A 14,761-nucleotide genomic window follows, 5' to 3' on the forward strand; every position below is an offset into this window, starting at 1 on the left:
AAGTGATTTTTTTCCCTGAGAAAAAAAAATCGCTGACCTGAGCTATCGCTCTTTTTGCAGTTTAGTCTATAGGTGTCGGCGAAACGTCATTTGCTGTAATGCTGTTTCACTCACATAATATACAGACCCATTTAAATTTGTTTGTCACTGCTATTTTTCTGCTGTTTAAAACATTTTTTAATGTTTCCCACCTAAATTCGTGTAGCTGTAGCATTGCCTAGATACAGGTTTGCTGTATCCAGGACTGTTTCGAGTGTATTTTGAGCACATTTTTTAAGCAATCTTTGATTGAAAGGGCCCCTTCTGCACCCTTGTGAGAGGAGTGTGTTGATCGGAACCTGTCATGTGAAGGGTGATTGGTCTAGGGCTTGGAGTAGGCATCCTCATTGGTTCTTTTGATTTTTGTTAAGTTTTCTTTTTTTTTAAGTTTTTAGCTTCTGATATTTAAGCCCTGCATTTGAGCAGGTTTCTGCTTGTTTCAAGTCATACAGCACCATGCACTGCTGCACAATTGTGCACCAATGCAGGACAGATCATTTTGACAATGTTTCCTTTAGAGACAGCCATAGTACATTAGTGTAGTCCTCATCTTTAATACATTTCCAGTTTAAGAAGTATTGCTAGTAAGCTGTGACCTATTAAATCACCAGCCAAAAACCCCATCAGAAATACCCATCTACAGAGCACCTCCTAGATCAGTACTGAAAGCACCCCTTTTGTGATAACAGTTCTTCAAACCTAGCGTTATGGACAGTTGGACTACCCCTGTTTCTCCTGCCAGCCTGGTCAAATTGCATCTCCTGATGCAGTGTAACAACTGCCTCATGTACACTGACAACCCTCTACTAATAACTCATTCTAGTACAGACTGCGAGAGATGTATCGACACCAAGAATCTTGAATCCCTGCTCTCTCTCACTCGAAACAGTAGCACAGAAGAGGTTGTCAATTCACCCAACATTACTCAGGCACATAGTATGAATACTCATAAACATAGTATGCATCCAACACATAAATCTACATACACGGAGGTTCTCTCAGTAAACTTACAGAAACACCAGAGACCTCCAAAACACAAGACTGCTACAACTAACACAGTTCCCACAGCACCCAAGACACATAGCAACACCAGTGTCTCACCTACCAAGCCTTTAAGGCAAAACAGTAAAAAAAAAAAAAAATGTTCTTGTCATTGGAGAATCCATAGTGAGATGCGTAGATGTCCCACTCACCAGGATAGATAGGGAGAACGTTATGGTTAACTGCCTGTCTGGTGCCAGGATTCATCAGATCACACATGCTCTCAGGTCTCTCAGCAACAAGTACCATTATAACTCCGTCATAGCTCATGTTGGAGTCAATGACCTGAGATGTACCTCACTGGACTATATGAAGAGAGACATGATTGAGCTCTCAGTATGTGACACAGGCAGGTATGTCCCTAGCCTTAAGCAGTATATTACCTTCACCTAGAATTATGCCACAGTATAAACAAAAATGATCAATTTCAAGAACTGGCTTAGTTTTTGGTGTCATTCAAAGGAGATTCAGTTTCTGTTAACCTGGGATGACATGGTCAACAAACTTCGCTGCTTTGCCAGAGACGGCTTTTACCTGGCAGCACTAGGCTTTTGGCTGTTGGCAAAGGTTCTTGCATCCCCCATAGTGCCTTTTTTAGTCAAGGTCTCAAAAACAAAATTGCCTGTGTGAAAACTGCCAATCATAACAAAATAAGGGTTAGGCTGCTAAATGCTAGGAGCTTAAACCAAAAACTGCACACCCTGGAATCAGTTCTGTCACTAGAAGATGTAGATGTCAGTGTAGTCACAGAAACCTGGTTTAAGGCTTCAAAGAATATCCTAGCCTTGCAAGGCTACAATGCCTTCCACACCTTCAGAATGCACGACAAACATGTGAGAACCAAAGGATGTGGTATTTCTATCTATATTAGGGATGAATTCACCTCCCAACTGGTTAGACTGGAGAACTTCATGGATTTACCCCAAGTTCAGATTACTGTGGTTAAGACCCCCATTCAAGTAATAGCTAGTTACTGATCCCCCTACATGAATTATGATGTGTATGAGGCCTACTTGACCTAACTAGAGTCAATTCAAATATTGCCAAACACTCTGGTCATGGGGGATTTTAATTATCCCACCATCAGTTGGGAAACCTTCTCTAGCCCTAACTGACTTGTGCAAAAGTTCCTTGACTTTGTTAACTCAAATGCCCTGGAACAAATTGTTCTAGTGACTAATGGTATTACACATACTGATCCCACAGAGATAGCAAACCTGCGAGCATTCAGATTTGGTGAAAATTTCACTCTCCTATCTCCTCTAACTCAACACAAATCTTGCCCTCAAATTTTCTCCCCACCCTACATATCCAAAGAGCAGGTCATTAAAGCCTTGTGTAAATCAAACACCACAGCCTCTATGTGACCAGACAGCATTCCCGGCTGTCTTCTAAACAAACTAAAACACGGACTAGCATCACCATTAAGATCCCTATTTAATCATAGCCTATCCACAGGCTTTGTTCCTGTGGAATGGAGAACAGCTGACTGCAAAATTGGACAGAACTGTAGTTCAAACAATTTATTCAGCAATAAAAACCATGTCAGGAACAAAAACACAAATGTATTCTGCAAAGCTTTCGGGTTAACACCCTTCCTCAGTGCATTATAAAATCAGTTAGTACATCCATTTTAAATAGGAGCATCAGTTATTCACATGTCAACCAGCTAACCTATCACAAATTTATATTACTCCCCCATATACAAATTCATGAAAGAATTCATAAATTTTTAAAGTCACAAAAAGTTTAAATCACATATTAAACATATTAAGCATAATATAACTAATAAATATTAACACATCATTCCTAATACTTTCTAACTCAGTTTTATTTTACTTCTTTTTTTTTTTTTAATAAAATAGGCTTTATACTTGCATACTATTAATATCTGGTTTACTATCTGCTCTTAGTCTTACTATATATTCATATTCTTTTATTTCTAAAAATGTTTAAATCACCACCCTTTATACTCATAATTACTCTGTCTATCATCCTAAATTTAAAATAATGCCCTGGGCCATTATCAGTTATATGTTTACTTAATGCATTCATATTTATACTTCTCCTAATATCTGATTTGTGTTCCACTATTCATTCCCTTAGTTTCCGGGTAGTCTTTCCCACATAGAAAGAGGGGCAGGCTACACAGGTGGCTAGGTATATAACTTGTGTTGTACTACAATCTGCATAACAGAAAAACATAAATTCATTTTTTGTTACAGGGTGCACACATTTGTTCTCCCCCTCATAGATATTATCACAGCAGCTACAATTAAAACACTTAAACTATCTGTTTTGTTAGATACATTCTTTCCCTTTATGTGTTTGAAATCTTTATAACATAACTTTAACCTCAAGCTTTTCAAATTTCTATAAACAAATAAGGGTCTTTCTCCTACTATTTCTTTTAATTCTGGCATTGCCATCAAAATTGTCCAATTCTTATATAGTACACATTTCATTTCTTCAGTTTTTAAACTGTAAGTTGTAACATATCTAATTACATAATTCTTATGTACTTCATTCCATGGTTCTATTGTTTCTTTCAAGCTATTCCCAACATTTGGGCTATATTCACTCATTCTCCCATCAGTGACCTCTTTATATACTTGCTCTACCATCTCAGAGTTATATCCATTACTTACAAATTCATCCATCATCTCTGTAATTTGCTTTTCAAAACTTTCCTGGTTTGTGTTCAACAAACTAGTTCTAATCATTTGCACTTTTAGTATGCCTTTAAAAATATGAGGGGCATGCATGCTATCTCTATTCACATATCTACTAACATGAACCTCTTTCCTATGTATACTTGTTTCAGTCTGTGTTCCCATCTTACATAGCTCTATATCCAGAAAAACTATCTTTTCTTCTGAAGCTAACATTTTAAATATCAAGAAATTTGTTGTTGTATTTAAATATTCTATATAATCATTTAGTTGTTGTAATGTTCCATCCCAAATTAAAAAACAATAATCTACAAATCTCTGAAAAACATATTTTCTTATTCATAACATTACTATCAAGACATAGCTTTTCTCCCAGTCATATAGCACGAGGTTGGCATAGGTGTTTGCCACTGGTGTACCAATAGCCACACCTGCTAGTTGTAGATAAATTTCATTGTCAAAAATAAAACAATTTTTAGTCGACTAGTTCTAACAGTATACAGATATTCTCAATTTGTCTGGCTGGTAGCTTCACTTCTACATTAAAAAAATTCCTTATGGAGTCTATCCCATAATCATTGGGTATTACTGTGAAAAGGGATGCTATGTCTAAAGTTGCAAATAAGAATTTTTTTCTTTCTTGTTTAGAATACCATTCATATAATTTGACTAAGAAAACATTTGTATGCTTTAATATGGTAGAACATGCAGTCAGGAAGATATTTAAATATTTTTGTAAATATTTTGAGATGAGCTTGGTTATCAATCCACCACCTGAGACTATGGGCTTCATGGGGGATTTTCTACGGATTTATGTATCTTATGGATGCCATAAATTTGTGGTATTCTTGGACAAGAAACAGTAAAGTAGTTACACTGCTCAGTTGTTATATCACCAGATATTTGGAGGTCATAAATCGCCATATTTATCTCTGAAATATGTTTTTTAACATCAATAAGTGTTATTTTCTTAAACATTTCCTCATCATGTAATAAGATTTTAAAATTCAAAATATATTTGTCCCTATCCATTATTACTATGGCACCTCCTTTATCTGCTTGTTTAACTACTGTACTTTTACCATTCATAAGCTGTTGCAATGCTTCATATTCCTCATAAGTTAAATTATAATTTTTCCTTCCTTTTGATACAGAGTACAACTCCCTAAGCTCATCTTCCACCAAATTTACAAACGCTGTCCCTATTGGGCAACTAGTAGGTGAAAAAGTAGTAATTATTCTACACATTGTTGATTCATTATTCTCATTACATTTAAAAATTAACTTCAAATTCACATTTCTTGCGAATAGTTTTAAATCTGTCAATGTTTTTACAATATTATCAGTAGCATTAGGTATAAATTTTAGTCCTTTGTTTAGAAACTTTAAATGTGCTTCTTTTATATTTTTAGCTGATAAATTAACAGTACCTTGCTTTATAACAATTAGCAACGTGCTGCTTTGTTCTGAAAGGCAGGGCTGCTGTTCTTCCTCTTTGCCCCATTCACTAGCTTGTGTTGCTGTTTCTGTAGAGAATGCACCCTCGACCGGGTGTTTATTTGTACATCCACTTTCTCTGGTAGCTTTAGCTGAAAAGGAGAGAGGGAGAAAAGCTGCATTTGATTCGTTTTTACCCACTGTTTGCGTTATATTTGCATCTATTTTTTTCTGAAATGATTTTTATTAATTTTTCAAGTAGTTTCATTGTATAATAATTTTAATATATTTTCTAATGAATAAAACAGAATTACTAACTATATACAATATTTACAATTGGCCTAAAAATTAATTATTGAATCGACCAGTCCAATCAGAGTAACATCATATCAATGGGAGATCATTTATTCCTCTTTCCTTTCATCCTTATGGAGAGTCTAAGTTCAAGTTTAATGTCTCAATAAGAGATAATATTTTTTCCCATGGATTCTTATTCCATTGTTTTGGTGCTATTCTTAGTTTGTTTTGGTTTCCATCAATGCAGTTTCCTTCAATAGTGACAGGATTTCTTTAAAGGATGGTTCAAGGTTTGACTTCCACTTTCTGGAAATACATTTTTTTAGCATTCGCTAATATGTTCCATAGTAAGTAAAGATTGTTGTTATTTAATTCTAGATTCTCTTTAACATTCAACAAGATTAAAGACCTATTTACTACAAATGTATCTGAAAATATGGCTTGTATAAAGTTGCTGACATCTTCCCAAAAATGTTTAACTTTAATACAGTCATGAAATACATGTATCCAATCTGCTTTACAAATTTGTAAACATCTCCAACATGTAACATTATTAGAAGTATTACATTTTTTTTAATCTACTGGGAGTATAAAAAGATGTATGCAGAAATTTACATTTGTAAATTTTCCAAAATTGTATGCTAGATGTCAGTTTAATAGAATTTAGTATTTTGGTTTTATTTTCCAAGGATACATTTATTGAATGTCCTTTTGTAATATGATTCCACAATTTCTGATTGATTTTAACTCTATAGTTTATTAAAATATTATATAATTTTGATGTTAAATTTTCTCAATTCTGATTATTGTATACTAATTCATATAGGTGATTTATAAATGCAGGTCTATCTCTGAAGGAAGAATTGTTAATTATTCTGCATAGCTCTTGTGAATATAGTAATACACTTTGTAATAAGATCCAATTTGATGCATGAAGGTCATATGTTTTATTATATTTTGGCTATCCATAACCTTTTGTTTGTTAATGCATTGTTGCCAACAAATAAAATGTTTCATTTCACAAGTAATGTAAACCACCCTATGCATTTTGTTTTGAAAGTTTCTTGTTATATTGAAAGGATATAAAACTTCCAGCCATAACTTTATATCTGTATTAGAAGTTACAAATCTTCTAAATGAATTATACATGTCATTTAAGTAATTTAGTTTAGTAGGCTTTGTTAGATTATATTGAAAGCTAGTGCATAAGATATGCCATGGTTTATAAATATGATTATCTATCATTAAGTTCTTTAGAATGGTATTTTCATTTGAATAAATAACAGTGTGTAGAGTTTTCCAGTTAGAAGAATAGTTTGGATTCATCCAATGTATAATTATTCTAAAAATGGAGGCTCTAATATAAGTTCAACATCTGGAAAGTTGATTCCTCCTAGTTTCCAGGGTCTAATGTGGTGTGCAAGAACTATTCTGTTTTTATTAGGATACCAGAGAAATCTTAATAATAATGTATTTATTTCTTTTTAAAAATGCTTGTCTGGTATTAATGGAATGGCTTGTGCTATGTATAGGATTTTTGGCAATAATATCATTTTTATTACTTGCGGTCTGTCTTCAAATGTTGCATATATTTTATTCCATTTTACTGCATTTGACTTTATTTTGTTTATAATTTTTCTATAATTTGTATTTAAGATTTCTTCTAATGTTGTACTTAGTGTTATACCTAAATAGTTTATGGTGAGAGTTTGCTTACCAATTATTTGATTGTCATCTATTTGGGAATCATTTTTTTATTCAATATCATGAAATTTGATTTTGTTGTATTAAAATGCAGTCCTGAAATCGAATAAAATTTTCCAACTTGTATGTCAATTCTTTTAATGATTTTTTTAGAAGTGGTTGTAGTAAGAAGTATATCATCTGCAAATAACATGATTTTTGAATTGTATTGATTATATAAGTTTATAACCTCTATTTTGGGATTGTTTCTTATCAAGATGGCAAATAATTCAATGGCTAATGCAAATAATATAGGAGACATGGGACAACCTTGTTTTGTACCTTTTGTTAATATTATTGATTCAGAGGTGAAATTACCTAATTTTACATATGTTAAATTGTTTTTGTACATGTTCTTTATCAATGAAATGAAGGAGTAAGAGAACTCATAGAGTTCTAATACTTTAAACATGAAATCTCACTTTAAAGAGTCAAAAGCTTTCTCTATATCCAAGGCAATTGTTAAGGCTTCTTGTTTTTCTCTATTTAAATAGTCAGTAATAGTAAATATTCTTTGTATATTATCATAGGTGCGCCTATGATGTATGAAACCTGTTTGATCTTCATTTATAATTTTTGTCATAGATTTGTTAATTCTATTGACTAAAATGGCCATAAAGATTTTGTAATCATTGTTGAGTAATGAAATTGGTCCATAGGAACTACATTTTGATGTGTCTTTATTTTCTTTTATTATAAGAGTAATTAATGAGTATCTCAAGGATCGTGGTATGATATTTTGTGTTTGTATTTCTATTAAGGTTTTTTGGAAGACTGAGATTATGGATGGTGGAAAGATTTTATATATTTCAGCTATAATACCATCCATTCCTGGAGCTTTATTATTTTTGCTTTCTTTAATTTTCTCTAAAACTTCTTTATGAGTATATGTTTTTGAAGCTCTAATTTTAAGTTCTCTGGAATTTTTTTAATCGAGTCAGGTTTCAAGTCTAAATTAAAGTTTTTTGTTTGATTTCCTTCCATTTTATAATGCTCGGTATAATGGTGTTTGAAAGCATCTAGTATATCACTTATATCGGATACCTTCTTGTTCTTCCTTCCTTCATGAATGATACTAGTAATGTTATTTGTTTTAGATTGTACTTTGACTCTTATCACCAGATTCTGCATATGTTTAGAAGAGACAGCATATGAGTTTAACTTTAATCTTTCTAGTGCTAAATTAGTTTTGTGCATTAATATTTCATTAAATTTCTCATGTAATTCATTAATTTTCTTCTTATTAGTAAGTACATTTGTTAGATTATTATTATTTATTTTTGTAATTTGGTTTTGTATGTTAAGTGATTCTGATTCCCATTCTTTTAGCTTATTTTTGTACCTTGTTATAATTTTATCATAGATATAAACTTTTAAAGTGTTCCGTATCATAACTATGTTGAATTAATTAGATAAATTAGTGTCTAGGAAGAATTTTAACTCTGTGAGTAGCCAAAGTTTAAATTTGTTTAATTGTGTGATGTATGCTGGAATTCTTGTCACTTGTATTAACTTTTTAAAGTTTGCTTGAATTTTAAGAATAATTGCTCTATGATCTGAAAGTGGACATGGTATTATTGAAAAATTATTTATTTTTGCATCAAGGTCTTGTGAGACATACATTTTATCTATTCTTGTTTGAGTAGTAAATCTGTGATCTTGGTGTGAAAATAGTAGTGAGTTATTCTCTTTAAATTTGAATGTGTCTATTAAAATATGATTTTCAATCCATTTTTTTGAGTAATTTTGCTATAGGGGTTAGACGTAAATTTCTTTTATTGGTGGTCTCAGAATTATCAAGAATACAATTAAAGTCACCACCTATTATCAAGTTACCTTTATATGTTTTACCAATAAAGTCTAGATGTTTCTTTGCCATACCTTTTCCTATTCCTGGAAACCAATAAAGGTTCACTAATGTCCAGATTCTATTATTGAATTGTATTATGACAAGTGTTATAAGTCCCTCTTTGTCTTCATAGCTGTAAAGAATTTGGGGATTAATAATATTTTTTCTCCATAATATCATAACTCCTCTAGTTTTAGTTTTATATGATGAGTGTGCTATTGTTGAATACTCATTTGGATTCCATAAATGTTTTTCATTAGTTTTAAAGTGAGTCTCTTGAAGAAATATTACTTGCGCTTTGTTTAATTTTAAATATTTTAGTAGGTTTGATCTTTTCTTTGGATTATTTAAACCATTTGTGTTTAAGGAGAGTAGTGTTAAGTCCATGTTTCTTGTTGAGTTTTGTGCTTGCTAATATTTATAGTGATGCTCAAGCATATTTCATAGCATTGTAATTGGAAAGAGTTTATCCTCATTTTATATATCATAAATAGACTGAATCTCTTTTGTAATATATTTATGTTGATGTTCATTTCAGGCCATAATAAAAAAGAAATAAATAAGTTAAATAGAATTATTTTAATTAATATAATCCTAAATTTCAGCATTCCACCCATCACACATGGAATGATATACATTCCTAATCTGATAGAAAAAAAACAATATCTATCAGATTAACCCTCATGTTTTGGTAGATTTCTTATATTATTAGAGACCTTTAAAGTTATAAGAATATATCAACCTTTGCTAAACATTTTAATCTTTTAGCTTTTCGATTAATTCAGGTTAGCTTTTAAATTTATTTTTCTTGGGTACCAGTATATGTTTACCTTTTCTCAGATACATGATGACAGTATGTGAAAATGAATCACAATAATAATAATACCGATTGATGTTTTATCCGTATTATAATTGAAATTATGATCTATACTATCTATACTTTGTGAGTTTTAACTCTTACTATGTGAATGTCTGGATATTGAGTAAATCCCCCCTCTTTTTTTATTTCAGACCTAACAAAAAATGAACTAGTATATATTAAATAATATTTATAACTCTAAATATTTATGAACATAGTGAAACATATAACTAATTGTAGCTTATGTACATGTATTTAGATACAGTCCTTATTATGAATACATAATAACACACAATTCACATAACTGAGTATCTTCATCCCAAAGCAGTTGAACCCATTATCAAATTGCCCCAATGTCAACATAAACATTTAATATTAACATTAAATTGTTTATATTTTCCCTCTTCCTTTTTTTCTTTCCCCTTTTTCCTTTTCTCCCCTTCCCTTTTTCTTCCTCTCTTCTTCTCCCATTGTCCTCCCCCTATTCCTTCCCCTTTCCCCCTCACGTAATAGAAAAGGTTGCAAAGACATATATATATATGTATTTTGTAGTATACTTTGTCATTGTACCATTCAAAATGACTGTCTGACATCAACTCTTGAAAGCATCACTAGGTCTAATGTAGCCACAGATTTTCTGTACAGGTACATGACACAACTATTAACATAGTAATATACTGACTGTTTGTGGTTTGGTATGCAGGAACTTCATAAATCCTAATTGTATGCATCAAAGATTCAAGTTTAATCATCTAAAGAAGAAGATGTTAAAAAGGAATTATTTTTTAAATGTATATTCATTGCAATTAAATCAAATGTCACATAAATAAATTAAGATTTAAAAGAATCCATTGAATGGTTTATGCATATAGTTTTCCCATGTAACAAGAATTTGTATTACATGAACATACTTGTAACATTGTTTTTCACAAAAAGACACAGTTTTTGTTAGTGCATACATAAGGTAAGACTCTACAAATTAGCCATTCTGCTAGAAGTAATTCTAGACTTGTACATAACTTAACATATCCAATGTTTCTTTGACTATTTAACTATATAATTCAAACCCTAGCTTATAATGCATATTAAATTATTATTATTAGTAGTAATCATGAGTCTTTTATTACATTTGTTAGTTTAATATACAAGTTTTACTATAAATTAAAGAAACATTCTATGTAAAGAGACCCATCTCGTTCATTTAGACAAATGTAACAGGTTTAACTTCCTGACAACAGGGAATATTGAACTATTGTCTCTGCTTTTTATATTATTACTTCTCAGTTTCTCATTTTCTAGGAACAGAGATCTAAATATATATTATTTGACTAAATGAGTCTTATGTAGATATCGCATACTTTTTATATTGTCTTTTTAAATATGCAATTTAGCAGTTTTTTCTGTTAATATTGCAATTCTGCTTCTGAACCTTTTAGAAGGTGCTTGTCACTTTAAAAGCAATGGGAAGTACGCGCATGTATTGATGTATAATTTTCTTGATAACATAACTTGTAAATTTGTACACTGAATCTCTGCTACCTACCATCCTGTAAGGATAGATTGTTTTTATTTATGCTTCTAAGTTAGTGGATTAGGCTGAGTACTAGGAATAAAGGATTCATTTCGCATTTTATGATTACTGATCTCTAATAGAAGCAGAATGTGTTCATGCTATTTTCTTTCTCTTCTCTGCAGTACTACACTATATTCTGCTCTCTTTCTCTCTCTCTTGTATCATTTTGCCCTCAGAGAGTGTAAACAATACCCAGCAATATGCTTGTAATGTTGAATGCTTGCGAGAAGGCTGCTTGTGTGTCTGTAAGTGAGTTTGGCACTGCAGTGTGTTTGTGGCTTCTTGTAGACAACCGTTACTCAATCACAGCCTCGTCGAACAGTTTGTTTTTGAGGAAAAGAAAAAAAAAAAGGAAAGAAAATGATGCATTTAATCAAAATGATGTGTTCAATCTCAAAAAAAAAAAAAACCTGACTGTCATTGTTTGTGTCTGCAAAACCATCCTCCTACCATCATCCCAATCAACTAGAAAACAACAACATCCATACTTCCCAATTATTAATATCTGGCTTCTTGCTTATTTTCTTTGTATTTAGATGGTGTTTAATAGTCGCATATCACTTATATGAATTGTATGCTAGCATTTTCCTAGTGGAAGTATTCAAGTCAGTCTCCATTCCTCCCCACCCCCTACGTCCTGTTTTTAACTCTATCCCATCAAATCTGTCAATTAAAGGAAGAATAAAGTTCTTTAAAAGAAATATTTATTGTATATCACATGTATAATTACTATGAAAGTTTTTTTAACTAATTAATTAATATAAACAAATTCATTCTGTAGTAAGAAGAGAAAGATGCAGTGTTATATTATAAAAAGAGAGTAAGAGAACAGGAAGAAATATTATTGGTAGTGACACAACTAAAATAAGTAATTGTACATATGTTTTAGTTTCAGTTTCCTTTAGTGTGTATTAAACTTTTTAGTAGATATTTTGAGAGTACGTAAACTTGTTACATTTTTTACTTCAGTTCTTTGTTTCTTTTTCTTTGCATCAGTCCAGGAATTTTTTCTGGAGATCTTTTCAATGAAGTAGATGATGATCAGTCAATTTCTTCTGGAATTGTGAATATATTATCATTCTTGATGAAAGAAGATGCCTCATCTATGTTGTCGAAGGTCCTCATTTCATTTGAGTGGAAGATCTTGATTTTCCCAGGATATGCAAGTTGAGCTTTGATTTTATTTTGTTTAAAAAATTTCACAAGTGGCCAGGCATTTTTCCTTAAGCCCAGAACTCTAGTTTAATAGTAATTATCAAATCTTATTTGGTGTTGTTTGCACTTTAAATGACTTTTCCTCCATGCTGACTTCAGAATAAGTTCTTTGTCAATGTATGATTAAAAACTTTACTACGATATATCTAGGAGAAGTATTAAGAGAGGAGGGTATACGTTTTCCTATGGCTTTGTGAGCCCTTTCTATGCCACTTGATAGTCCTTCTTTTAAATGTAAGATTTTAGGTAACCAAGAATTTAAAAATAAAATAATGTACTCACCCTCAACTTTATCCGGGAGACCAAATATTCTAACATTTGTTCGCCTTTCTCTATTTTCTAAATCATCTCTCTTGTTGATCAACCAGCTATTTTGTTGTAGGAGGAATTTACGTTGATTTTCATCTTCCTTCAGCCTTCCATCTATATCAGAGAGAGAGAGATGTTTCAATGTCTGTTATTTTTGTTTGTTGCTGCTGCTGTAATAATTCTTTAAATACATATGTTTATTTTGGGCAGTTCTTCTTTAGATTTTCAAGATTGTCTTTAAAACTATCCATTTTCAATGAGAGCTCTTGCAGCGTAGAGGACATCAATTAGATTTCCTTCTTCAAGGCTGTTTCAGAGTGTGAGTTCTTTGAGTTACTCATTTTCATGTGATGATAGCAGTCTCCAAATTAGTTTGACAGGAAAATATTGATGAAAAGTTTCCAAAATTAGTTCACACTTAGATCATAGGTTTATCAATAGTAATTAGATATTTTTGTTTGATGAAATTAATTATTTTCCTGTTTTTTAAACTAGTTTTGTGGAGCTCTAAAAAATGCTGCTACTTGTTGGCCATTCAGACTCCGTCCCCATATTGGCATCTTTTGATGTTGTTTGTGACTTTATCACTTCCCCTCCACCTGCTTCCACATTTATGGCCTTTGTTTCAGTAGTGGGCATTGCCACTAGTTGAGTGCGAGCCTCCCAACTGGATGATACGTCATGTGACATTGATTCCTGTTCACTTCTATTAGTATTAGGTGGTTGTCATTTAGATGGACTGAGTAACTCAAGTTTATCGAGTTCATCCATTCTTTTTTTAGGTTTTGAATCAGCTATTTTTATAACATCATTTCTCAGCCGTGAGAAAATGTAGCCAGATTTAAAGTCATTCATGTCTCTCATTAGTTTCTGTCTTTTTTTAGCTTCTAGTTTTACATCAGTTAGATGCAAATGATCTAATGCATTATGGTATAGTGACATTGAACTATTAAAGCATGGCATATTTAATACATCATTTTCTATCTTTACAATATTTTCTCCCTGTTCTTTTTTCCACAGGTACAAAATATGTATTCATTGGATGCATATATTCAGCACTTAACTTCAAATTTAACTGTTGCAACTGTCTTAGGAGGTCTGGATAGGTATTTGCATACGAGGGCATTTTTAAAATTCTAACCCCTCGAGGAACTATGCCTATCTCCAAATAAGCTTGGAAACCTAACCACTGCCACTGGAGCTGCTTGAAGGTTTGCACATTCTTTTCCAAAGTGTCAAAAGTTTTTTCAAAGACTTGTACCAACTGGTCAGTGGTTCCCAGCAGTAAAGGTGCACTTAAAGTCATATTCAAGAGCAGATTACCTTCTCTTGATAACAGGCCTCTGACTGTAGTATTTCTTCCACGATTTCCTTCCCTTAGCTGGCTGATAATTTACTCCCTTACTCTCTTTTGGGTCTATGTTAAATGAACAAACGATCATAATGTCGAGTACAATATACTCCACATTCTATGATTGTAAGTTCAAAACCTCGAAACCTTAAAAGCCTGAAACAAACAAAATCGAAAGATTTTCTTTGTCCCACACCTTCCCTACACTAACATACAAAACAAACACATACAACCAATGCATACAAACCCCTACACACTCACATCATTCAAACACTTACACACATACAAAAACACACCTACCTTTAAAATAAAGTGGGGGCCTTGTCCCCCCCCCACAACCCCCAACTAAATATACCAACTCTGACATCACTGTACA

This window comes from Protopterus annectens, chromosome 12.part0 (assembly GCF_019279795.1).
Source record: "Protopterus annectens isolate FY-2018-M chromosome 12.part0, PAN1.0, whole genome shotgun sequence".
Classification (NCBI taxonomy): domain Eukaryota; kingdom Metazoa; phylum Chordata; order Ceratodontiformes; family Protopteridae; genus Protopterus; species Protopterus annectens.